Source organism: Buteo buteo, chromosome 4, assembly GCF_964188355.1.
Source record: "Buteo buteo chromosome 4, bButBut1.hap1.1, whole genome shotgun sequence".
NCBI lineage: Eukaryota > Metazoa > Chordata > Aves > Accipitriformes > Accipitridae > Buteo > Buteo buteo.
In genome coordinates, this window is record NC_134174.1 from 21,817,901 (window position 1) to 21,844,514 (window position 26,614).

Consider the following 26,614-nt stretch of genomic DNA (forward strand, 5'->3'; position numbering starts at 1 on the left):
CATACAAGCTGATCTTCCTCATGTTTTCTGAGGATTCAAAGGAAATATTTACAGACAGTGATTACAAAAAGTGATATGGTGAAATTACTGAAAGATTGAAATATTTGTGGAAGTTCTTTTGCAATACTGTATTTATCTATTAGACCAAAACAAATTCTTCTTAGCTGAATCGGCTTCATACATTATGAAAAGTAGAAAAGTTGAACATGCTGCTCATCATAAGACCACTGGTGCACTTCATCAACTTATCTATATCGGACAAACAATCATCCTGTTGCTTCAGCCCAAGCTGTGCAGTAGGCAGTGATGGGATAAGTATGACTACAGAAAAAGCCCACTCCTAATTAACTGCACCTCATTCTCTGAAAAAAATCATTTTAGCTAAACATTTTTTTCGAAGCAGAAGAATTTCACAGAAGGATCAAGAATGAAGATGGGGAGATACACCAAAACAGATTGTGGCAGACCCAGCTCAGTTCCTTGGACTGCCCAAGTGTGGAGCCAAGCCTTTATCAAGCTGAAGACCCAGCCTGCACACCACACACACACACACATTACATGATGTACTTAATGTGATAGTATGCATCAATCTCAAGTGATAACTGCATTATTATTAAATATATGCAATAGAGATTGCACTAGTTTATTTGCCTACATTTCCCAAGTGCAAGTACCCTGAAATCAACTTTGAAACCCAACTTCTGAAATCCGTAAAGAAAGCGAAAAGAGTGTTTTCCCTGACTGATGCCTATGAACAGTCTTTGAAGTGAAATTTTATTTTTCAGTATAAATGTTTTGTCAGCTGCTTCCTTTCTCACTTACACAGTCATGAAGTTCATCACGTATTGCCCCATATTGAAACATACGAGTCTCACAAGCCACCTGGCCCGTATATTCCCCTTATCTACTCACAGTTCACTTCACTTATTATGCTCTCTATTGACACAAGCTTCTGTGCAGTGGTTCCATCGGGCACCCTTGCGCCCCTGCTCACATCCAGGGCTCAGCGCCAGCAGTCACAGCAAACATCCCCTCGCAGCCAGCGACCGGGCGGCAGCTCCCAGCCGTGCTTCCCTGGGGCTAACCCCGCGGGGTGGGAAGCGGTACCTCTCCCCAGCTCCCAACAAACGCTAGAAGCAACAACCTCCTTCCCAACCGACCAGCCTCACTTCTAGCACTACCAGCCGCATTTACAATATTTTCCCTTCAGGGGACTTTTAGCATTAGATGTGCCAGGAATTTCATTAAAATGCAACAATGACTTAACAGCTCAAGTCTCCTGCGGTTTTCCCTGGGAAAAACTGGCAGGATCGATTCCGAGCCGCTCTTCCTGTTACACAACGCCACGGTGCTTCCTACACACACCACTGAGTTACGAGGATGCTTTAAACATGCATTACTCTTCCCACTCGAACAAGATGTCAGTTTTAATGTCTGCTAATAACACAGAAGTATTTTGGTGATTCGGAGTGTGGCGGCTGACTCACAACTCACTTTGCGCTATTGAATTCAATGCAAATTGCCAGAGAGGACGAAAGCCTTGTGAATGTGAGCTTCGATTTGGAAGAAGAGGTTTGCTTCTGGAAAATGTTTAAGCTAGGAAAAAGCCTACTTGATTTTTTTCTTTTTTTTTATGAATATGTTGTTAATAAACATTCCTATTATCAAGGCACCACGAAGGCTGGTGGGTCCCTCAGGGTCAGGCATGGGGAGCGGTGAGGGCTCCCCCGGAGATCCAGCCAGGGAGGGCCTGGTGGCCAGGGCCTATCCCATTCCAGGAGCAGGAAAGCCGGGGGCAGCCCCAGGCATCAGGCACCGCCCTGGGGATGGGGCCGGGGCCGGGGCCGGGCTGAGGCCGGGCTGGAAGGTGGGCCCACGGGTGGGCCCGGCTTGGCGAGGCCCATGTCCGGGCAGGGCAGGGCTGTGGGGAGCTGGAGAGCGGCCCTGCTGGGGCATCGCTGGGGCAGGGGCTGACGGCCCCGGGGGGCTGACGTGGGGTCCTGGGCCATGGACAGGGTGGGGGGAGCCCCGGGGGACTAAAATGGAGCCCTGGGCCATGGGCAGGGCAGTGCATGTGTGTAACTGCTCACAGGAGGGAAAAAGGAAGAATCGGCCCTTCAAGGCTACGCAGCAACTCAAACTCCTTTAAGGAAGTTTACCCCAAAATTGCTGCCGGCCCCACATATCTGGCTGCCCAGAGTCTCCATTGTGTAAATATCAGATAACAGCAACTATGGACTTTTGGAATACAGGACTGCAACACACAGGACATTGAAATTGGAAGCACTGTGCAAGAACCTGAATTTTGCATAGAAAAGCAACATACCCAGTGATCTGGAGTGATATTATATGCCCCCACATAACTGATTCAACAGACCTTGTTTTTAAATGGACATAAATCTTCCACATGGTGTTCACATTTGCTCTCCCAGAATGCCTCAGAAACCATGCAACTTCTGCCCCTGCCCCACAAACAAAGGAAAAAAAGTGACACGCTGATGGAGAACTGAGCTTTTTTTTTTTTCTGCTTTTAAACCAGATAGTAAGTGGTTCAGAGCAAGAATTTTGTAGATTGGAATAGTATTTCATTATTGCCTAATCCAAAGATATTCATCAGAAACCCTTCATCTTACAGGTTAAACTTGTAATGAATGTAAGCTTTCCTTGTTTCACTGAGATTTTTGCTTCTACCTTCCCACCTCCAGTGCAGTTACTTTCTCACATAGCTTAAAATGGGAAACAAGAGGTTGTTTTCTGCTCCCCAGCACCAGTTTCTTCACAAGCCCCACATCTGCCTTCGGGTCCCCCAGAATCCCCCAGAACGCTTCCCATAGCAGTAGTTGCGTTGGTCGAGGATGGGGCTACCCCATGCACCTCCGCTAGCCCTGGGGCAGGTGTGCTTGACACTACCATTCCTCAGGCCTTTCTGCTTCTTCTTCCTGGGGAGATCTGTAGGTTCCCGAGAGTTCTCCCTTCTCACTTTTCAGATCAGCAACTGTAAGAAAGGGGAAACAAGAAAGAAGGAAGTAACAGCAGCTTAATTTCAGCTTATTCTTTTCATGAGAATAGGGGAGCTGATTTTCCCCAGGTTCTGGACCCTTTTTGTTCACTTCACCATTCTCCTCAGAGAAACAAGCAAATTCCTGTATTTTGTTAAGGGGTTGGAGCCAGCAGAAGCTCCCTCCTGACTCAGCTGTTTTCCTCCTGGTGGCAGGGAAGTGCAGAAAGCAGTCAGTTCTTGTGACTTTTCAGTCCTCTGGAATAACAGTAGTACCCAGCCCATCAAAGCTTCATTTGCAAGAGCATTACCCATCTATGTAATGTTCCATGAACTTTCAGAAACATTTCCCAAGTCTTCTAGGAGTACAGACTTGAACCCTTAGGATTTAAAAAAAAAGGGGGGTTAGGGGGTTTGAATGACAGTACATCAGCCACATTGTACCTTACACATTTGTAGCAAGAGTGTCACTGTTTCAAATTACTAAAAATATTGAAGGGAGTTTCCTAATATTAGCTTTTTTCTAATACACCAGAAAGCCTGCTGTGACGGAAGACAATGTTTCCTCAGCTAAGACACATGTTTTGTGGTCTCCCAGCTCTGAGTTCTTATTGTCTGTCCTTGACAAACCCCATGCGATGACAGAAAAATTGAACTCTGCCACCAATTAACGTTCAGAATAGATGAGCATATGCCCTGGTAAATATTATTAATATGAAGAAAACCTTAAAAATAATTACTTGCACTCAATGGGAAAGCATAAATATCAATCCAGACATTTAGAACTTGAAAGTTTGTCTACATAAAAATCATGACACTAATTTTAAGAAAAATTGAGTGGTTTGTTTTAGGACGGGTCAATTTAAAATTAAAATACATTGCCTTCTCTTAAAACTTAGTGAACAATGTGACATAAATTATAATATGTTCTTTTATTGTCTTTCCCTAAAATAGAATGGTAGGAGAGAGGAAGACATTAACATCTATATAAAATGTGAACCATTAACTGTAAACTAAGAAACAGATTTAAAAATGCACAAACAATAGGAAACAGACTACTTATGTTAAGTTCGATACGGTACATGATTCACAGAAGTGAATGTAGAGCTAAGAGAAAAAAAAGTTCCAATTTCTGTTCACCCAGTTCAAAAAATGGGGCATAATATTCATATTTAGGATCCACATTTCTCTCTTTCTCCCTTAGTAAAATCCAAAAACTCAATCCTATTTTACCATAGTTCACAACTTTCCAAAGCCAATACATGTGAAGAGGAAGAAAAGATTCTGAAATTCCTTCTTCTCTAGCAATGTCTTTGAAACAGGTCTGTTTATTCCATTTTTTACTGCAGAATTTCTTAGCCAAGAACTATCTCTATGTCAATTATGCAGACCTTTCATAGGCTTAATCAGGTATTTTAAGCTAGTAAGGGGTATCCCAATTTAACATTTATTCTCCAGAGTTCTGCCTTCTCTGCAGAAAACATGTTTCAAAACAGTGACAATGACACATTGCCATCCACAGCTCCTACTGTTCCTAACGGCAGCAAATCTTTGGCCAAATACATCTCCAAGTGTTTTCAGTTAACCAGGACTGTACATCCCAACAACATGTATATTCACAGCAATAATATGAACAAAATGCAGATATTTTTGCTTTAGAATTATTTCTACTGCTTAAATGTAAAAAGAAAAAGTTCCACTATAGATATAAGTAGTCAGACACAGCATCTATTTATCAAATAATTTTCTCTCTTTACTCAACAACATAAAACAGTCACCCTCTTCAGTCACTACATCATCTCTAGTCTAAAAACTTCCAACAAATACAAATATTTCTGAGAAACAGGCACACAGATTCTCTTTTAGCAACATTTGTTTACACCAGAATGGAATCTGTGCAGATGAAACCTACAGTTCATCCTAAAGTATTTGGACAAACTATTGCCAAGATTTTCCACATAATTGTCTCATTTATTTTAATTCATTCTCCTAAGCTCAATGCATGTGAAATAACCCATAATCTTACATTCCTAGTGACCACTGGAATGACTTCATAAAATGTCATCAATATAAAGCATATGGAATAAAATACTAAGCATATATCAATGCTGTATTAAAGGAGAAGGGAAAAGTGCACTTTCAAACATTTCTGCTTTGCCATTCTAGCCTACCAGCCATTTAGCCTATAAATCAACGGATTTACTCTTTTATAGACTCTATTCTTTCCTTCAAAAATGGACTGATCCATCATTATTATTATCAAAAACACTATGTTCATTGGCTATGAGTGTCTTTCTGCAGGGACACATCAACTTTAAAAAAAAAGCCAGGCAAGCAGACCATTAAAATCCCAAAATCAGATATAAAAGTGTAACACTAAATTTAGTTGATCAGTGTTGGGTTTGATTTTTGGCTGTTCCTTAATTTAATACACAATGACAGTTGTAATTACTCTTATTCTGAAAATATCTGATGCACTCATGCAAACCAATAGACCTTGGAAACTAGGAAGTGCATACCTTTGTGTTCATGCTTTAACGTTTCCTTGAAGGTGATTTGCAAGACCCATAGCTCATACAAATAAAATTAAAAAAAAATAAAAACACAACCGAAAAATCCTAAAGGTAATTTGTATATCATTCATTGATCAATATCATCTCTTCCAATTATTCAAATACTGCACGCTTAAATCTATTGTGTAAGACACTCAGCTATTGCAGGTGGGAAGTTAAGCATTTCTAAAGGAAAGCAATTTTGCTACTACTACTTGTTTCAGAACTTTTTTTAGGAATCAGCTCTGATTTTAACAACATTAGATGCACAGCAGCTGGAGCAGCAGGCGATCCAGGCCCTTTAAACACAATACCTACAAACACACAGGTGATTTATTGAGGTGTCCACATTAATATTTTCAATTCCTAAGTTCATGAAAGGAGATTTTGACTGCGATCAAAGGTTTGACTCAATTTGAATGATTACTTCCTCATTAAATGTTAAATATATTAAGTAGCCACTATGCCAAAAGACCCCTTTCAACAATTATACCTTCCTTTTACTGAGAGCTGATATATAGGCAAAAGCTTCAGTTTGAAATAGGCACGACACTAATAATTGAGAAGATACACAGGCAAAGGGAAATACATAAGAGCTGAAAATTAGCCTTTTGCAGGAAAATAAGAGAAGGTTTGTGGAACTAAAAGGAAATGTATGCAGCACCCATACATTCAAGCAGATGGCAGCTATTTATTAGTGACCCACAGGACTGTGGTTTCAACATTGAACTTGCATCTGATTTATCCTTAAAAGCATCTACAGTAACACTAATTCCTCTGTGCAATGAAGCAGACTTCTCTGCTGTGATAAGAGGGATGCCACTGTATCCTTCTCTCTCTATAAATACCTTGTGTATACAGCAGTTCAGATGACCCAGGGTTTCAGTTTGAGATTTACAATAGGAAGTTAGGCCACAGGAGCCCCAGCATACTCTAATATTGTTATGGAACACAAAGGCTATGGACAGCAAGCTGTAACATAAGGCAGCTGGAGTGAGACTGTGCATTTAAAAGCATATTCTTACCCAAACCTATTCCCTTGACATTTCAGAACAGAAGAAGATATATACATTCATTCTGACTTCTTGACTGATGAGAGCTTTTCAGGACAGAAAATTCTTGCTCTGTATGAAGCTTTGTATAACAGCGTTGTGCTGGTCAGATAATTCAGAGCAAATGGAATAAGCTTGCTTAGAGGGATTGTTGTGTGTAGAGTTCACTCATTGAGGAAAACCAAAAAGCTAAACCATGAGTCAGCCTCAAAGGATGCTGAAAAAGAAGAGGCTCCTGCAGGCTGGTTTTGCATTTTTATCCTCTAAACAAAGCTTTTTCTAAAGGGGGGTGGTATGATTTCTCAGACTTTTTGGTGGCAAAAGAAAAGATGAAATAACAGTAAGCTGGAAAAACAGTTGAGTTTCCCAAGGCACTGCAAAAATCATGTAATTTTTGGCATTTACAGAGATGAGCTAACTTGTTTAAAAACACATATATTAAGGTTGCTTTGCAGATGACCAGTTCTCAATTCCTGTGTGTAACTATGCCAATGACATTCTCAGCTAGTTGGATTAAAGCCTCTGAAAACTAACTCACTGAAAGACAGATTGTGCCATGTTCTGAACCAGTGCTTCAGGTTTCCAAGCCTTTTACATGTCTTTTCAGTTTCTAGTATAGCTGTTAGGCTCCTAACAGTCATTGAGCACAGGTCTGGAAACTAAAATGACCTAGTGAGGATCAGGAAACCTTCCTAAACGCAAACGACAATGTGTGGGAAAAGGGAATAGAGAAAAGAATAGGGGGAAATAGGCATCACAGCATTCAATTCTCCCCATACTGCAAAAGAAAATGTGATTGCCTGGATTCCAGCACCTCCAGAAGTTATGAATGAGACATACATGGCATCAGCTATGGTTAAAAGCTCCATTTTATCCTTCATAGTTTGACAAATGTTACAAAATGGGATGTGCTCTTATATTAAATGTAAGAAGCAATAAGTTACTGACTGAGGTACTGGAAACAGTCAAAGCTCTAGGTGGCAACGACAGGGCAAGTGCAGGAACAAAATTGTGAACAGAACATTCAGTATTTCCATTGTTCCCCAGTGTTCTCCTTACACTGGAAGATGGGAGATTTTTGATTCTTCCTCTTGAGAGTTGTAACACAGTTGGGCTAATGCAATTTCTAGGACAAAGAAATTATAAAATTAGACAAAAGCTAAATACAAAAAAAAGATATAGATGGTTCAAAATTTCTTCACAATCTCCTCTGTAACAGATCAGGGAAATAGAGCAGCAGAAACAGACTATTTTTCTGGGGACAGTATCAGTGAGATCAGTCCTTGGACCATTTACTCAAATCCTGAGAACTGCTGAAATAAAAAAAACCCTGATGTGCATTGAGCATATTGCAGAGAATTTGGCTACTGGCAACAAGATAAAAAATTTAAACAAATACAATTAAAAAGAAGACAGAAATCAGGCTTACTGTTACTGCCAGTAAGATCACTTACTGTTTTTTCTGAATTGTTCATTGACAATGCAGAAGTTAAAACTCCCTCCTGAGCATGTATGCTTAGCTACCTCGATGGAGCATTCCCAAATCACTGCACAAAGCTACTTGCCCAAGTCCCACTAGCCAGATTAGGAACAACATTCAGACTCCTCTGCTTATAAGGATGGGGCATACACTTTTTAAACGCTCACTGAATGCTGTTGCTCCTTCCGCATGACCACCTCACCGTTTCATCTTTCTTTGCTCCTGGGATATTCCAAGTTCCACAGCCAATCCTTCTGCCTTGCTGAAGGTGCTGTTACTTTTCAGGTAGACAGAAAACTCTCTTTGACTTCAATGGTTGCAGTTCACTGTACACTGAATTGTTTCAGTTGCTGTAAAACACAAATGGTGAGTTCTTATTCACTCTAAATGTGATAGAGAAGAACTAGTCATCAATGCTTCACATGTCGAAGATACATACTTTCAACAAAGCTGGCTGAGGATGGCAATGTCACAGGAAAAATTGATTGCATGGTTGTGTTTCCCTGGCAATTTAAAGATACAAGTGAATCCACTTGTTACTTTCAACGCTCCTCAAAATTCTACCAACTGTGCAAACAATATGTCTAATGGCACTAGACTAGCAGAGCCTGCTTGAAATTAGGTATGTGCTCTGAATAAGAATATCATTGGAAAGCCTGTAACAAAAACTCCCCTGAAACTACAACATGATGTGAAGCATGATACGTCCCCTGCTATCTGCAGTGGAATCAGAGCACCCGTGAACCCAGATCCACAACAGCATCAGTTCCAAGGAACCTGAACACAGTTCATGTTTTGCAAGAAGTTATAACCTGTGAGCTAAATCAAAACCGAATCTCCAAAAGCACTCATTCTGGCCTTATGATATACTATTACATGAGAGGTAATAGTTCATGTAATTAGAGTTTGTATGCATAGACTGAGACGCCAGGCTGTAGAGCAACACTTACTTTGAGCAGGCTTGTGGCTTGGATTACATTTCTCTGTGGAAAAGAAGCATTACACATTAGCGCAAGTGGAAGATTTAAGGCATAAATAGAGCACCCATTTACTCTGATAAAACACAGGTGGGGACACCTTATTCCCCAGGGAAAGGAAATAGTTGACTACTGGTAAGGGTAAATCTCAGACCAGATATATATCTTGCAGCACTACAGAAAAATATGGAAGAGAAATAATGAGGAAAATATCTACATTAGTGAGTAGAAAATGGTAATAAATGGGATCCCACCTCTCCCAAAATTAGAAGGATCTTCCTCTGGCACAACATGCATGCTGTATGAAACTGCATGGACAACCCAACTTTCCTGGAATCTGCATCATTCACATAAGCAAACAGAAAAGAGCAAGTCAGTTACCCATACAAATGGGGCATGCCATTGCAACAGCCTAAGGGTTAAAATTCTGTTCCTCTCTATATTGGAGAAGAAGCGATGCTCACCCGAAGCTCCGCATCTCAAAGAGTTTCTAATGAGATGGCACATGCTGCCGACTGTGGATCAGAAATCCACTTTAATCCTCATGGTTTGACAAATATTGTAGAGTGAGCTGTGGTCTTACCATACCCCAAGTAGGAAAACTGGATTCAAGGCATTTCTCAGATGCTTTGCTTTCTCAAAAGATTGTCCTCAGAACCAAGCCTGAGACTACAATAAAGCAAGTAGCACACCCCAACACCGCTGTTGAAATAGCTGTTCCATAAAGAGTGGAATTCATGATCTGTAAGTCCAGAAGAATAGATCAAGGAGGACCCTAACAGTGCAGACCCATTGTTCACCTGCTCTAAAAACCTGAGCTTCTGCCAATGCTTCCCAGCGTAGCTGCTTTTGCATGGAACAATTACTGGGTAAAACTGTAGTATCAGCAGCAGGGCCTATGATCTATTGGCTGTGCTCTTTGGAAAGGAATAGCCTAATCACCTTTGAGCATCAGTGGGAAAGCAACCTAATCACAAGCCATGAGAAACCGTCCTGATAAGCCCAGAGAACAACTGCAGCACTGGAAATGGAAAATAAGGTCCTGTAACCTCATGGCAGACATGCTAAGCAAGGCATGTTTCCTGGACCAGTAACACAGATCTCCCAGTGAAAGAAAAGACTGAGAAAATCAACTGTATCATCACCCCCTCTCTGCTGGGAGGCTCCAGATCATTTGACAAAAGTCTCAAAGTCACAATTAAAGTCAGTCTGGGTTAGGCCAATCACAAAAAGCCAATGCCAGGGAATGTTACACTATGCTACCAGGTGACTATTGATCTCTAGATGCAGTGAAAGCTGTGACTTATTTAAAGAGAATCCATGGAGATTTAAGAACCCCAGAAGTACAGACAGAAGTTTCAAAACTGAGAAAACTCTGACATGCTTATACCTAGTCAGAGAGCCAAGAAAGCCAGGATTCGTGCTGTGCTACATATGCAGCTAGGTGCTGTCATTGGAGTGCAAATTTGGAAGAATGTAGGTCCCCAGTTTTTCATAAAAGAATCTGAGTTCCCTACAAAGAGATGTCTCTGAGAAAGCACACTCTTGAATCTGGCAATAAATCCATCTTCTCAAAGTAAAACACAAACCATGAGGTTTTATCCATAGTTTAAAATACCACATAGTTCCAAGGATGTGCACCTGAAAGAAATGAAAACAACTGTGATCATCCACGGTGAAAAGCTTTAGTAGGTTAATTATAGTCTCTCTCTTTCCAGCGAGGAATATATTTGATGATATTTGGGCTGAATTTTGAAATACTTATCATGCTTCTCCAAATATGACATTAACTTTTGCTCATGCTGTGCATGGGATCTCTGTTTGAAAGAGAGAGGCAAGAAATATTTATCAGAGTGAATTCATAATACGGACATGTTGTTCCAAAACCTGCAAGGAGAACAAAGATATTATTCTGAAACTAAATGCACTACCTTAATCAGTAAGCCACTTGAAATTAAGTCTAAGAATAACTGTACTTTCAGCCATCTCCTGCCTTTTCAGTTGTTTAAAAACAAGTAAGTATTATCTTTTATGATGTCTGCATTTTTAAACTAAAATTGAGTTTTAAATATTTAAACAACAGCTAAATAACATTAATATGAGCTGATGTGGAGGAACATTCGCATTTGGGAACTGCCATCATTGTGTCAATAATAGTTTAAAACACTGGAGAACTTGTCTTGCAAGACATAAATCTTTAATCAACCTATGAACCGTTCATTATACATTAATTCATATTGAAAATGGCATTCCCATGTCAGAACCACAAAAAGACAGGCCTACCACAACATGGAAACCATCTGCACATAATCCAAGTTACTATTGTTTAGCAATAGCTTGATAAGCTAGAGGTCCACTTAAATGTGTATAAAAGCCATTTCTTTTCATCACATCCTAGTTCTGTCAGACTGACTTTATGACATGAAAAAAATGTAACAAGATTATGCAGCACAGCTGGACAGCTCTTCCAGGCTTTCAACCAAAACGCTGTGCAAAATTTATTGTCAAACACACCTGTCCATTCCATTTGCTTATATGTCGGCGCACAATCAGTCCCTACAAAGCTCCTACTTTGTAGAGCACCTTGAGACACAAAGCTGGTTTAGACAGCCAGGTTTTATTTCACATGAAGTTGATAAGATGATAAAAGTAAAAGCATCTTTCCTTTAAGGAGGTTTGTAGCTATTAAAGCAGTGAACAAAGACAGTACTTGGTCTGAATTTGCTCAAGATCACATACTGGGAGATAAAGAACTGCAAGTCACATTCATGTGCAAATGCCCACATTAGTCTTTGTAGTTATGAGCATTACTCCTGCTTTCTTTTACTTTTCTCCATTATAATTACTTATCATTCAAAACAGTAAGTATTCCTGCCAATTTTACTTGATCTCCCATCAGTCTCTGATGTTGAGGTGCTGCTGATATGCCTGCAGGACCTGTTAAGGCTGAGTGAGATTACTTTAAAACAGCTCATTCACTCCTGTTTGGTTGCTACCAGAAGGTTGTGATGGACACTTGTGTCTGTTCCCTAAAGGCTTTCGTGAGTTTAGTCTTATATCTTTCACAATGAGGCTTTACATCTTTCACTCTAGTTCTCTCACACGTGAACATCCTTGAAGGAACCATCAAGGAAAGTATTTGGGCCTTTCTACCTCCAATACAAGAGGAGGCAGGAAGGAAGGAAGAGGAAGAAATAAATAATAAGCACCTCCTCCCCATATCACACACATTAATAGTGCAGTGTTAGAGTATTTGAAAGATACAGGATATTTGGAGTTAAGATTATTTGGAGGATACAGGACCCCTCCACCTCCTAGGGGCAGTTAAACTCTTGTCTCCCACCTCCCAGGGAGAGTTTGAACCACTCCAAGGTATACTTGAGTGTGTTCTTAATTTCTCCTATTAGAGTAGGTCCACTCTATATGAAATATCCATCAGGGTAAAGAAAGAAAAAACAGGCAAGACAATGAATTTCCTATCTTTTCTCCACCAAAAAAGTGTAGTATTCTATGCAATACTGAACATTATTAAGAAGAGCACTTGAGAGAAATCCACTCTGGAGTAAGAAATATAACAGTGGTTAATGAACTCTGTTGTGGGATATGGGTTCAAATCCCGTTGAATTGCAAGAGAATTGAATCTGGGTTTCTCACATCTTCAAAAAATTCCAGTCCAGGAAAGAGTAATTTTTCTGTCTGGCTGTTTAGCGAATAATGTTTGTCACTTTGTCATGCTTTTACCACAAATTTGTAAAAACACAGTTGTCAAAGCTTGTCTTTTTCTTTTGGACACAATGTTTTGGGGAGTTTACGATTAAATTTGCTGATAGTTTTGACAACTGAAATAAAACCCCAAAATATTTTTCCTGGTTTCATTTAAAGTTTAAAAAAGAGAGCACGCAAGGATTAGATATCTCAAGTTTTCCTTCTAGTAAAATATGTATGAAGGCAAGGACACTGAACACGTGCATTACAAAAGACTCTCACCCTGACTACCTCCCCAGCTCTCCTTGCAACTGTTTCTTACTTTGCTGCCTCACAGTTTGGGACCCATTTTGCCAGCCATCTTTGCCAGGAAGACCTAATGACACACTCCAGCACCCACATGTGTATCTATCCTGGCCCCAATCTGCTTCACTTCGATGCCAGAGCTAAAGGAGTAATTTTCCAGCCCATCACAGCACTGGAGTGCAGGAGATACAGGCGTTAAGGCTCATTCCTGCTCCCCAGCTCACAGTTCTGCTGTAGGACTGAGGCAGAAGCAGCCTTGGAGTGAGTTTAAATGCAGCAAGCAGGCTCCAGAGATCCCGTAATTTCACCTTCTGTAAATAGAGCCTGCCCTACCTACTACCCCCAATCTAAACAGACTTCACAAGAAACAACTGGGTGCTGTGCAATATGCACCACTGAAGAGCAGATGCAGGAAGGAAAACTTCCAGAATATATTTTATTAATGTGTGAAGATTTCCTCTATCATCAATCAAACTGTTACATTCTACAACTTGTTTTTGCTTTGCAGAGAGCTCCCTGCAAGGCACCAAAGAGAAGGCTCTTCATGGTGGGTTGAAATTCAACCTTAGTATGATGGGAGACAACAGTGTTTGTCATCACGATGATCCAGATAAAATGCAGATTACTTTCCAGAATTCCTTTGCCCTCCCTGGCTAGGGGTGGGCTGGGCAGGGAAGGGTCTCACACCCAGATCCCACCACTGTGTATTGATATGTTGGCCAGCTGGCAAGGGGTATATAATAACTGGCTAGGTACTGCTGCCTCTCAGCTCAGGGAAAATCAATGAAACGGCTTCAGAAATGCTTCTGCCCTCTTATAGCTCCTCCTGCTATCTCAGCAGTGCAGGGACCATTCCCACAGACTTACTGAATGTACTGCAGCCAAGAGATGCAGGGATGTAGACTATTTCTTTATCAGCTATTTAGGACCAGAGTGAAGACAGGCACTGAACTGAGAATAAAAAAATCTCATTTTTCTTATGCTTGTCTCTCCCATCTGCTGACAACCAGTGTTGAGGAGGAAACCACTAGATCTAAATATTTTGCAACTTTGGTCATACTCTTACCTTTTTGTATGTGTAGTTTTCTAGGATTATTAACAAACACAGTGAAAAGCTCCATTGTTTAACTCCGTATTAAGCACCCATATCAGACCTCAGAAGGGTTGCTTTACATGTTTTTAAGTGTACATCACTAGCTAGTTGACTGCTAGCCATCTTTTTGTTCTGCTTAGAGGTCAGAGGTATCTGCAGCTTTTGTACTCCCAAACGCAAGATTATGTCTCAAATCTATTTTCGCATCTTACATTTCTTTTGTTCAGAACAGTGAAAAATAGACTGCAATAAGGTTTAGTACTTACCATGAATACTACATACATTATGTGAATGAAACAGGTCTAGCCTGGATCTGTAACTTCCATAATTTTTTTTAATTGCTCTTGTCTTTACCAAGTCCCCAGAACAACATAGTTGATTTCATATCATTCGAATGACTACCAGTATTACATGCTTAATATAAACGAACAACGTCTGAGGAAAAAAATAAGACCAGATGAACATAAACACCAGAGGATGATTCATTCTTGGTGTAATTTCTGTGTCAATGGAAAATACACCAGGTATAAATTTGGCCCCGTGATGCAGAACTTCCAGGAAACATGAAGCTATTGTAACTAGAGACCTCTACTGACGTATGAATTGAAAAGCAAAATAGAAATGAGGCAAATTCAGCATGGGCATAACAGGAGAGAAGCCAGGTCTACTAATTACCCAACTGAAAGAAAATAAAAGCCTGGATCAAAATAACCTAATGTACAGAAAGAAAAGGATGAAAACATGAGGCAAGAAGAACAGAATGATGACAGATTTGAGAAGCAGCACATAGTAAATAGGAAGACTAAAATGGAAAGTGTTTTCCATGACATTCAGCACAGAAGACAAATCTTATACTTCTGAGAAACTCAGTTCAGAGAGTGTTCAACAAACTACATCTTTCAATAAACATCCTTTATGCCTATTAATAACCAAAGTAATACAGCTTTTGCTAACACCATGGTCATACATAAAATTGTGAAGACATGGCTTTTGATCTGATGAAATTAGGGTAAAGGTGATCCATTCCTACGTAATTGGTACTGTCATTTTCATAACTTCACAAGGGCACGAGTACCAGTTTGTCTCAGGAGATGTCCCACACTTTCAATTTAAACTCTTATTAGTGTAAAATATAGGTAGTAGAGCAGGGTGCTGAAGAGCAAAGGTCAATATGCATTTTATTACAAATAAACCCATCTTATTGGCACATTTTTTTCCTAAATTTGATAAGAGAGTGTCAGAATCATCATTAACCCTACTGTCCTAATCTTCTGCTGTGGAGGAGCTATAGGAACATGTCACACCTCTCTCCTTCCCTGTCTGCCCTCCCTGCCTGGGTTTGCTGCCTATGGAGGATGGGAGAGGGGGGGCCACCCGCATCTTACTCCAGGGTAGAGTTAGACACAGTCAAGACATGCACTTGGTGCCCAGGACTGCCTGTAGCAATTATCCATTAATGTGCACAGATTCTACTGTGAAGAGAAGATAATTCAGGTCAGAGAACAGTGGTGAAATTTTGCTTGAGTTATTTTTAAGAAACCAGCATATTTTATTATCTAAGGTTGTTCCTAACAATATCTAAGGTTGTTCCTAAACCGGTTAACTTAGTGGTGTCACCAACTGTATTATAAACCGTTACGTTCCATGTAAGCTGTGACAAGTCAAACTGTAGATTCTTTTTTCTGATAGTTTATTAAAGGCAAGAAATGGTATCATTAAAAACTCAGGTTGACAAGTTCTACAAGAGCAGTGAGGAGAGGTTTAGGCTCACTTCCAGTCATGTATTTCTCCTCCTAGGAATTAACAATCAAAAAGGGATGGGAGAGTGAAGAAGGAAGATAAATCCAGATCTTCAAACGGCCTCTCTCATCCTCATGACAAGGTAATTAAGTTATGGTCTGAGAATTTACCCTTGTTAAAACATGCACCTGTCCTTCCTGGTGAAAGCTGAGTGCATACAAATGATCTCACCAAGCTGTACCCCTAAAAAACTACACCACGTAATCATGAGCATAGTCACTGTGTAAACTTATATAAGCACAAATTAAATTTCCACAGACAGACAATACTGAAGATACAACCTAGATGCAATCTGATTTCTCCATGTTCTCCAGGATGGGACTAAGTCTTATCATCCTTGATAAGTGAGCTTTTTTCAGTTGTGTTATTTAAAATAGTGTAATCAGAGGGAATTAGCACTTTGTGATAGCCCTGTATCAGACTAATATTTACTAGATTGCAGATCTGGAATCTGAAATCATTAACAGCCTATTCATGACTATCTTTTGACCTGTTAAAAACTACTCCAAATAGACATATTTGAGGAAGATTTTGGCAATTATGAACCTATGTCTTTCAAAGTACTAAAATTCCAGTTGCTGTGAGTTACTACATAGAGTTGAATTCTCAAATAACAGACTTTCTAAAAGATAAAGAAAACAAACAGACACGTACAGAAAATCCTTACTGAAATTTTTATCATGGAAGTTTTTCCATCTAAAACAATAAATAGTGTTCTTGCTTGGCTTTATTGTCATGAATTATCTATCTGTTATGATTGTCTGAACTACAAAAGAGATTTCAGTGATTAACAAGTAATGTTTATCTCTTGATTTTCCATTATCACATTAATATTACCTAATTTCTAAAATACTAATAAATAAGGAAAAGAAGATAGTATTCTTCTCAGTCAATCCAAAATAGAACATTTTTGTCCAACAGAAAAACAAATATGTGTTATTAACTTGGTTGATTTGTTCTCTGTCTTACATTTTGCAAGGAAGACTTGAGGTGTAACAGGCAGGGATTTAGTAAAAGCCATTTTCTAAATAAATAAAAGTGAATTATTTCCCTGTGGCAACCACCCTGAAGAATATCACACAAAGAATCCTACATAGTTTGATGCTTCGTTTTACATGATAAATGATGACCATCTGTCCAGGCAAGGATCAGTAGTACGGTTTCTCTTACAAAGTAAAGCAAGGTCAGAAGTTTATGCATCCATCTTTATGTGTCTGAGATGGCAAATAGCACCCTCAATGTATTACAAGTGCATCAGTTTGCATCCCTGACCCAAAGTGAAAAATTTGGTGCAGATGATGCTATTTACTACTTGAACAACATGAGCCAATTTCTGTAACAGTGACTTGATCCTGAAATCTACCTTCATGTAGCCTCTCAACATTGCCAATGGGATACTTGTAAAAATATGAACTATTAACTTCAGCAGCAAAGAATTTAAGAAGTATTGCCCTTCTGAAGACTTCTATCGTGGATATGACTAACTAACCAACAAAAAAATGATCCTTTCTATTTAATAATCCCTAAAAACAGCAGCTGGCAAACAGGGGAACTGGACAGGAAAAGAGTCGTGTGGTTGGGTGAGAGACATAAAGTGACAACTTTAGGACTAGAAGGAGTTAAAGTACTAGTACAGGCACCTGTTTTTCATTCAGAAGGGGTACAGAGATAGGAAAGGAATTTCCCATCAGCCTCCCTGATCTTTCTTCCCTTGTCTGGTTTCCCACGATCTAAGGAGAGAGTAGGAGAGGAGGGTTAGAAAAAAAAGGTAAGCAGAAGAGAAAGGGGAAAACACATTGCTAATTTCTTCCCCTGCTCCTTCTTATCCGTGACAGGCAATACCACAGGAACAGTAACAAAACAACAGCAGGTACAAAGGACCAAAGCAGGCTAGAAGGACCAAGAGGGAGGTGTCACGGGGATACAAGGGATCACCAGATCCCTTATTATTGCTTGGCCCTGAGAAACTCCTTAGCAACCCAGTCTACATACAAACATAGACTTTACCACTATTAAAATGTTTGGACGTGTCTCTGACACTGCTAAATATTCAAGGTAAAACCTACTCTATCCCTTTGTAACAATTTTATATAGATCCTTCCATATTTGAGTCCTGGCTTCCAAATTTCCAATACAGGACAATATCACTAACGTCCCTACTTCTGCTTACTCCAGGAAGTTCTCCTACTGCAGGAAAACTTCTCTGACTGGCCATTCTAATTTTCTCTCCTTTTTTTTTACTTTTTTTTTATTTGTATATGTAACTGGGAATATTTTTCCAACAGTGAATTTACTTGCAGTTTTCTAGACTTCCTGTGTCCTGTGTGCCTGTGGTCAGAGAAAAATGTCTAACATGATTTGTGTTAGATTCTCAACAGAGAAAAACAGAATTTGATCTTTGCTTTTAATAGAGATGTAGTGTTACCACCTTCTGTTTTGCATATAGGTTAGCCTGGTTTAGTGATAAGGGCTTGAAGTAATGCACTTCTGTGCCAGAGCTGATTCAGCACCCAGTGGTCTGATTTACTAATGTAAATCAGGACAGCAACATTGCTGCCTCTCGGTATACTCTCTTTCCCCCCATCCTCACTCCAACCCACTGTCATTTCTAGATATGTTCAAGGCATTTGGCATCTCCATGCAGAGAAAATAATTCTTTGCACCATGTCTTACCCACATTTTCAGCTCAATAATATTAAATTTCATAACTGGGCTATGCCAATCACAGCTGGAGCAGAAGGAACCTAGAGGATTTGAGGAACTATTGCTCTGGTTCTAAATAGCACTGTTCTTGTCTCTCTGAATCACCAGGGTTTTTGTCTGAGGTCTCCTTGCTTTTAGTTACCAAATCACATAACCAAGCATTTCTTGTCTGAGATTATAATATAAAACTACAGTAGAAGATTAAAATGCAACAGTCTGCCCTACACTATTTACATCCCTGACATCTAGCAAAGGTTTCTACAGAGCACTTACAATTCTTTATTAACTCTGTATCTAGATACACCTGCTAGGTCACTGTACAGGAGATGTGCTTCAAGAGACAGGTTGCACAGCAAGCAGAAGGTAATGGAATGGTCACATTAAATTTAACAACAGAAGCACCTCCTAATTATAAAGCAATATCCATTATTTTCAACACAATTTTATCTCTATTAAAAATAACTATCAGTCTGTGTAATCATTGTATGAGTAGTGCTGCAGATGAAGCTACCCAAAGGGCTATTTTTTCTGTATCTGAACTAATTTATTTTGCCTACATCTAATATTCCTAGTATATTACCTTGCCAACAGATATATGGACATAATGTTCCATACAGCAATGTATGAATTGGTGACCTTGTTAAGAAGTTAGCAATATATTAGCCCCATCTCCTGTGGGTTTGTCACCTAAAGAAATTTATGCCACACTAGTCACCTCACCAAGAAAAACATAACATAGAGAAATTGAGGCAGAAAATTCAAGGAAAATGTGATGAGAAAGAGTAGTGATATCAGTAGAAATCATAAAAATATGAGGATTATTCTCCTTAGAATGGAGGTGAATAAGAGGCTATGGGATTAAAAAAAATACAAAGAACAAGACTGAGAGATTCATTTTCTCTGTGTCAAAGCACAAAGGTAAGAGGATATTCAATCAAAATAGAATATCATTTCACATGATATTTACTCAAACTCTGGAACTACATTTCCAGATGTCACAAGCATCAGGACAGTAGCAAGATGGAAAAGGAGATTACATGTTCAGAGGTAGCAGAATAAAATATGGAACAGAGCTAACAGCATTTCAGAGGAGATTAATCTTCATGTTTCAGGGTGTAGTGAAACAGTGTCTTAACTTTTCTGAGGTATCTGAGCTGGCCACTTTCATAGTAAGACTGAATGGCTGATCAGGCCATCTAACTAGACTGCCATGTTAGATTAACTCCTAGAATAGTCTTCACCTGCAGAGTAAAATGTTGAGACTGAGCTAAATTGTTTTCCTGTAAAAAGCCAGCCAAAACCTACAAATGCATTCACTTTTCCACTCCCGTGTTATACCTGCCTACTATCCATACAGTGAGAGACTGCATTTTCCTTCCATTTGAATTATTGCAAAAAAAGATGTTAAAAAGGGAAGTTAGAAGGACAAAAATAATTTGAAAGATCAAAAACACGTGTACAGATATGGAAGGAAGATGCCTACCTTCACCTTCTGAAACTGGATTGAGGTTGGACTGATAACCTCTGCAGAAACTCAGAAAGAGCTACATATGCAAGCTATGGGACATAAAATGCAGTGTTCTTCATCTTAGAGCCATTCGGTCTGTGGAAATCAGCCACATATTATCATCACAAAGAGCTGGAGGGACATCTAGTGGACTTGTTTACAAGTAAGAAGGCCTTTGTGCTATCATTTTACTGCACCGCTCCACATCAGAGGTGTTAATGGTGGTCTCCCTGTTAAATGAGCATACGAAATGCCAGAACAGTACTAAAATCCATGCCATGCAAAACAGGCAGCCAGCTATAAAACATACTGTCATCTCCTCGAGATCTGTAGTCCAATTGTCATATCCATACCGAGATACAATTTAAAGCCAATCTACAGCCTACTGACACTATTAGATCAGAACTACATGTTTAAAATACAAACCTGAGGCATTTTAACTATAAATATGTATAGTGCACATTGTGCCAGCCTTCCAAAAGGTGTTTATGGTTTAACACCTATGAAAATTCCTTTACAGGCCGCAGGCAAGAGATAATTCTATTTTAAATATCTTCTTTAAGAGTAAGAGAGAACTGTCTTCCAACTTCACCCTAATCCTATTGGCTTCAAGAGCAGGAATGCATTTTGGAAAGCAGAGTGAGACATTCAGCAACATGTATTTTATAGGAACTTTATTCTTATCCAGGCTATGAATATTTACTTCCACTGGCCTTGCTCAATAATATACCTGAACATTTCCAGGCTTCTTAGGAATGGAGATACAAGTGTACTTACACATTCAGGGAAGTGGACAGAGCAGAGTTGGGGAATGCACTGATTCTTGGGAGTAATCCTACTAATTTCAAGTACCTTTGAAAAATCCAAGAGACACTATATTTGACAGTCTAAACATTTTTGGTGCCCGAGTCCAACAATGTATTCCAAAATAGTTCATCATCTTAACATCTGTATCTTTAAGAATATCTTTAGCTAATCTGGTAATTACCACAAATTTTAATTTGAGCTTCTTGACCTGCAAATATGTTCAACTTTCTACCAGACATGGGCAATCAATCTTCTGTTTAACTGAACTCTTGAAGTATTTTAGTTTAAGAAGCAACTGAAGGAGAATCAAGCAAAATCCATTTCCCTCTTCTTTCCACCTAAGTGAAAAGCTGTCTCAGCTTTTCTCTCTCTAGTTTTCCCTCTATGGTTCTCTATAGTTGAAACTATAGAAAGAGAAAAGTCCCCCACATGGTGAACTTCAGTAACATTTTCAACTTCTCAAGTTTAAAAGTTATTTCATTCTATGGTCTGTTTTGAATAATGTGAAATGGGCCAATATCAAACTAGGCCAATTTAGAAAATTAGAATGGAAATCAGTTCTGTTGAAGAAGCTAATAGCTGAAAGGAAAAGGCCAACTTCTCTCAGATATAAACTTCCTAATTTACTGAGCCTTCCCAATGTACAGAGTTATACTAAAAACACAGCTCTTGAAAAGCATGGAAGTGTCAGGGCAATGGAAACAAAGACTAGGAATAAAACAGGTAGGGGTGAAGAAGAAATCTTTATTTAAAATTTTAAAAAAACCCTCGTGTCTGTCTCATGATTTTTCTGGATCTTAGCAGATGGCTCTTCAGTCCTTGACAACGAAGGGCCTACAGGTACAACCTGGAACTGCCTGGAAACCAGGCTATCATCCATTTAAGTTCTCAGATCTGTTGTGTTTCCATCTGCAAGTTTTGTCCAGGCAGCCTGTGCAGACTTCAGGAATCTGAGTCAAGCTGGTGGTCATTCAGCTGCAACTCAGCAGCTGAAATAGAGTCATCCTGATACAGATGGGATACAGTAGACCCTATTTTGTTTATGCACTACACGCCAATCTGTGTGCCTCGGATCTGTTGTGAATGGTTTGCTCACTATCCACACCCATATTTCAGTCTGGAAGATGAGATAGAAACACAGCAACCCTACAATGAATAAACGAAAAGCTCTACAAGTGCCTGCTTAAGCTTCAGTCCCTCGCGGGAACCTTTCTTTTCCTCCAGTTCTCACCAGCTTAGCTCTGGTGTCTCCCAGGTGTTTGTGATGCTGCCTGGAAGAGGGAGGGCTGCCTGCATCCAGTGATCAAAGATATTACTCTTGTCCTAGTCTGAGCATAAAATTCACGTCACATAGGGTAACTTCCAGCTGGCTGTCCCAACTCTGTGCTAGGACACAAAGCTAGGAGACCCAAAATGCTGTGATTGAAAGGACAGAGACTGACCAGACTCTGATCAGTTTCTAAAGGGACAGTCTGTCCTGTCATAGCAGCACACGCCACAAGAAAGATCAGAGGACCTTTATCTGAATAATGGTAATTTTTCATCACATTAGTGAAAAATACAATGAAAAATGCTAATTTTAGAAAACAATTAGGTTTTCAAGCACCTGCACTTTTCACCCCACCCTGTGGCCCAGAGTTCTTGGTGTTGGCTTTGCAAAAAAAATCACTAGGATTTTTCTCAGATGTTTCTAATCTTGCAAGGGGAATCTCCTCCTTTTCTAGAATCATGTATTTTGGCTACAAAGCGATAAGTGAATAGAATCAATGTGACAGAAGGTAGACATGCAAACAGGAAAACTCACACTTGGAAATTTACTACATTGTTGGTTGTTTCATACAGAATAAATATTTGGTACCACAACATTGATGTGCTATAGGAATACAAATACTGAATGCATCATACAAAAATAGGAGGCTGGGAGCAATCTAATCTTCAAGTAATTCTGAATTCACATGTCAAAGAAGATACCCTCCTTCAAGAAAGTACACTCTCTCTGTTTGAATATGTTCCTTATGAAAAGTGCTCATTTAAGGTTATTTTGCCATACATTAATAACATGGATATTTGTAGTCCAAGCACATGTTGCTACACTCCCTAATGCACCTAATGCCCTTCCCATCCCTCGATAGATTCAATTCCAGGAGGAATGACCTGACACTGTTTCTACCTCTTCTATGTTCCTTTATTATGTTTTTCAATCAGGAGACCTCATCTACTTCTTCTTCCTGTCTGTAGCAGACACCTGCCACAACACCCATGCTGGTCGCCCACTAACCCTAACCCGTAAGCTCTCAGCTGGCTCATCATGCATGCCTAGGCAAAGTTCATCTACAGTGTGTAAACTCTGTACAAGAAGAAAGCAATACATCTTCAGAAGACTGGCTTTCTGAAACAGAAGTCTGCACAACCCATGAAAGAAACATATGCTTCCTGTTGCACCAACACAGGAACATTGCAACTTCTACTGCCATGTTGCCTAATATAGGCCAACATTTTATAGACTGCAAGAGTGTAGAAAGTATGGTGGTTTCATAAGTAGACAGCATTCGTCCACGGCAAGCTCTGAGATGCAAATACAGATTATTGAGCAAGACACTTGCTTTCATTGACATTTTGACTAAGGTTCCTAGAGTTGCTTGAATCCAAACATGAAAGCAAAGGTTCTGAAATACGCACAGAAAACCGAAAACAATCTCATAAAAAAGCCCAGAGAAAACTGGCCAGATTTCCATTCCTGTAATTTTTTTCACATTTTGCCCTGAATGGACTAATAAAGCCTGTCACAAACAGAGACAAAATATCTGACGATCTTTCTTCTGACTGTGCTAGTGTTAGATTTGTTCCCATCGCACAGTGTTTTCATGGATAGACATAGGAAAGGGGAACAACACCAGCATTTGGCCAATGGATTTTCTAATTAGACCATATAAAGGACATCTCCTGAGAGCTAGACAGGATCAAAAGTCAGCTCTGTGCATTTACTACGTATGTAGTATTTATGGAAAAGTTATGAAGAGGATCAATAGTTACCCAAAAACTGAAGCTGAGGTTTTCCTTGGATAAAGATCTTGCAACGTTCAGTTTAACAAAGAGAGGCTGACTGCTGTGACCCAGTTAATTTCGGGGAGCATCCATTTGGACTGCAGGAGTGAATTGCTGCACTCTGTATTGCTAGATGTTCTAAATCCAAGTCCAGACCTACAGTTTAAAAGTAAATTTTCATTTCTGTGGCATTCAAAATACATAGTTACATTGAATCTCTAAAAGGTTGCAGTGAACAAGCCCATGCAAACTATTCAAATGGCAAAGGTGGCTTATACCAGCCTGAAGATGACAAATAAACCTACTGCTAAGCTCATTGCTGAAAAAGGCAGCCAGCCAAAACACAAGGTTATTCCCAACAGATTTACAGGCCAGCAAAAAAAATCCCCATCTCAGGCTTGCAATCCTTTTGACTGAGTAATAATAGAAGTATTATTTCTACCAGTGCCCTTCCCATCCTTATTCGTATTTCCACCCAACTCAATTCAACAACAAAGAAGGAAAAATAAAACCCACAACTCTTACCTGTTTCAGTCTTTAGGATCCAGAGAGCAAAGGAAATCTCCTCTCTCACTAACTTTTTCTTCTTCACCTTTCTTTTAAAAAGAAGACACGTCTCTTGCTTTAAAAACACTTTTCCTGGAATCACAGGATTGGCTGAGGCTGGGAGGGACCTTTGGAGATCACCTAGTCCAACGTACCTGCTCAAAGCAGGGTCACCTAGAGCAGGTTCCTGTGGACCACGTCCATCTGGGTTTTGAATAGCTGCAAGGACGGAGACTCCACAGCCTCTCTGGGCAACCCGTGCCTGTGATTGACCACCCTCACAGTAAAAAAGCTTTCCTTATGTTCGAATGGGAATTCCCATACTTCAGTTTGTGCCAATTCCCTCTTGTTCTTTCATTGGATACCACTTAGCGCGTGCGTCCGTCTTCTTTACCGTTCCCCATCAGATATTTGCACACACTGAAAATATCCCCCCGAGCTTTCTCTTCTGCAGTCTAAACAATCCCAGCTCGCTCAGCTTCTCCTTGCACATCAGGATTGTCTCTAATCCCTGAATCGTCTCAGTGGTCCTTTGCAGGACTCTCTCCAGCATGCCCATGTCCTTCTTGTCCTGGGGAGTCCAGGCCTGGACAGAGCACTCCAGCTGTGGCCTCCCCAGGCTGAGTCGGGGACAGGGGGAAGGATCACCTCCCTCAACCTGCCGGTGCCACTGCCTAATGCAGCCCAGGAGGCTGCTGGCCGCCTTTGCACAAGGGCGCATTTCTGGCTAATACTGTTGGTTGTACCCCAGGTCCTTTTGGGGAGCGCTGCCACCCAGCCAGCCAGCCCCCAGGCCGCGCAGGTGCAGGGGGACCTGGCGGTTCCACGTGGCAGCCAAAAACTCTGCCACCAAAGTGTTCTCCCGCTGTCTGGGGCCTCACGAACACTTTCACATCGCCCTCCCTTATCACCACTAAGACGGACCAATGTAGCCCTGGTGATCATTTGAAAGCCCAGCACGGAAACGTCTCTCTTTTTAGGAGCCGGGCCCTCTGCCCTGACAGACGCCATGGGCAGCCCTCACCACCCCGGCCTCCAACCCACGGGAGCCCCCAGCCTGTGCTGCACCACGACAGAGACGTGCAATGTCAGCATACGCAGGAGAGCTGCTGTGCTCCTGTTACACCGCCCCATTTAACAACGCGCAGAAGATAAACTTCTCTGCCGAGCCCTGAGAGCCTTCGGGGCGCTCTCTGTTCGGCCTCCTCGGTTAGCTCCTGGTAAACCTGCCAGCCCTGGCCCGCACCCCGCCACCCACCCGCGCTCCCCGCGGCAGTTTACCACACGCCTCGCCGAGGCCGCGGGCAGCCGGCGGCCTCAGGCCCGCGGGCGGGACGGAGCCAGGCGGCAGGGCGACGACGGCCTGCAGCCGGCGTCAGACCCCTCACCCTTCGCGCCGGCGTGCGGCAGCTCTTCGGCAGCGGCGCCGTCCCGCGGCCGACTAAAGCGGATTTTGCCGCGGCGGCCTTCGTGCCCCGGGCGCTCGCTGCCACCGCCTGTCCCGCTCCCGGCGAGCGGGAGGCGCCGGCCTGCAGCGCCGCGGGGCGCCCCGCCGCCGCCAGGGGGCGCCCAAGGGCTGCGGCGCGGGCAGGGGCGCGGGCGGTGGGCGCGGGGCGCGGTCCGTGAGGGGGGCGGCGAGGCGGGGGCCGGGCGGTCGTGGCGCCTCGGCTCAGCTGCGGTGCCGGCCCGCAGGGTCCTGCGCTTCCGCGTGGAAAGCGGTAGGTGGGGAGGGGAGGCGGGAGAGGCCGTGAGCCTCCTCGGGGTGCCGAGACTCTTTTGTTTCTTGTCCTGGGCAAGAGCGGATGAAATCCCAGAAATGCCATTTCAGATTGTTGCCAAATGATACTGAGCAAATCGGAATGTGGTAATGAGTTGCAACAGTAGAGGATCGTCTCTGGGACACAACTCTGCAAGAGTTTGTGCGTTTCGGTAAACAGAACTTGCGTGGTTTGAAGAAAGCGGGGGTGGGTTTGGTAAAGCGGCGAACTTAGGAAGGGGTACGTTTCCACGTAAGACACCGTCTCCAGGAGTGTCCTGTGTTGC

At 41.2% G+C, this 26,614-nt stretch overlaps 1 long non-coding RNA gene across 4 annotated transcripts; it reads right to left on the reverse strand.

Moving 5' to 3' along the window:
• On the reverse strand, positions 1–26,064 carry LOC142030548 (uncharacterized). 4 transcript variants are annotated; one of them, XR_012650221.1, is made up of 8 exons: positions 24,551–26,064; positions 24,014–24,181; positions 9,314–9,396; positions 9,033–9,065; positions 8,285–8,432; positions 7,662–7,728; positions 2,911–2,995; positions 1–27 (listed from the first exon to the last, which is right to left on the reverse strand). It is a non-coding gene; the product is annotated as an uncharacterized LOC142030548 (long non-coding RNA). The 4 variants fall into 4 exon arrangements; XR_012650220.1 differs by lacking the exon at positions 1–27 and adding an exon at positions 3,310–3,378 and having other exon boundaries at positions 71–2,995; XR_012650219.1 differs by lacking the exon at positions 1–27 and having other exon boundaries at positions 71–2,995.
• Positions 26,065–26,614: the final 550 nt, after the last annotated feature.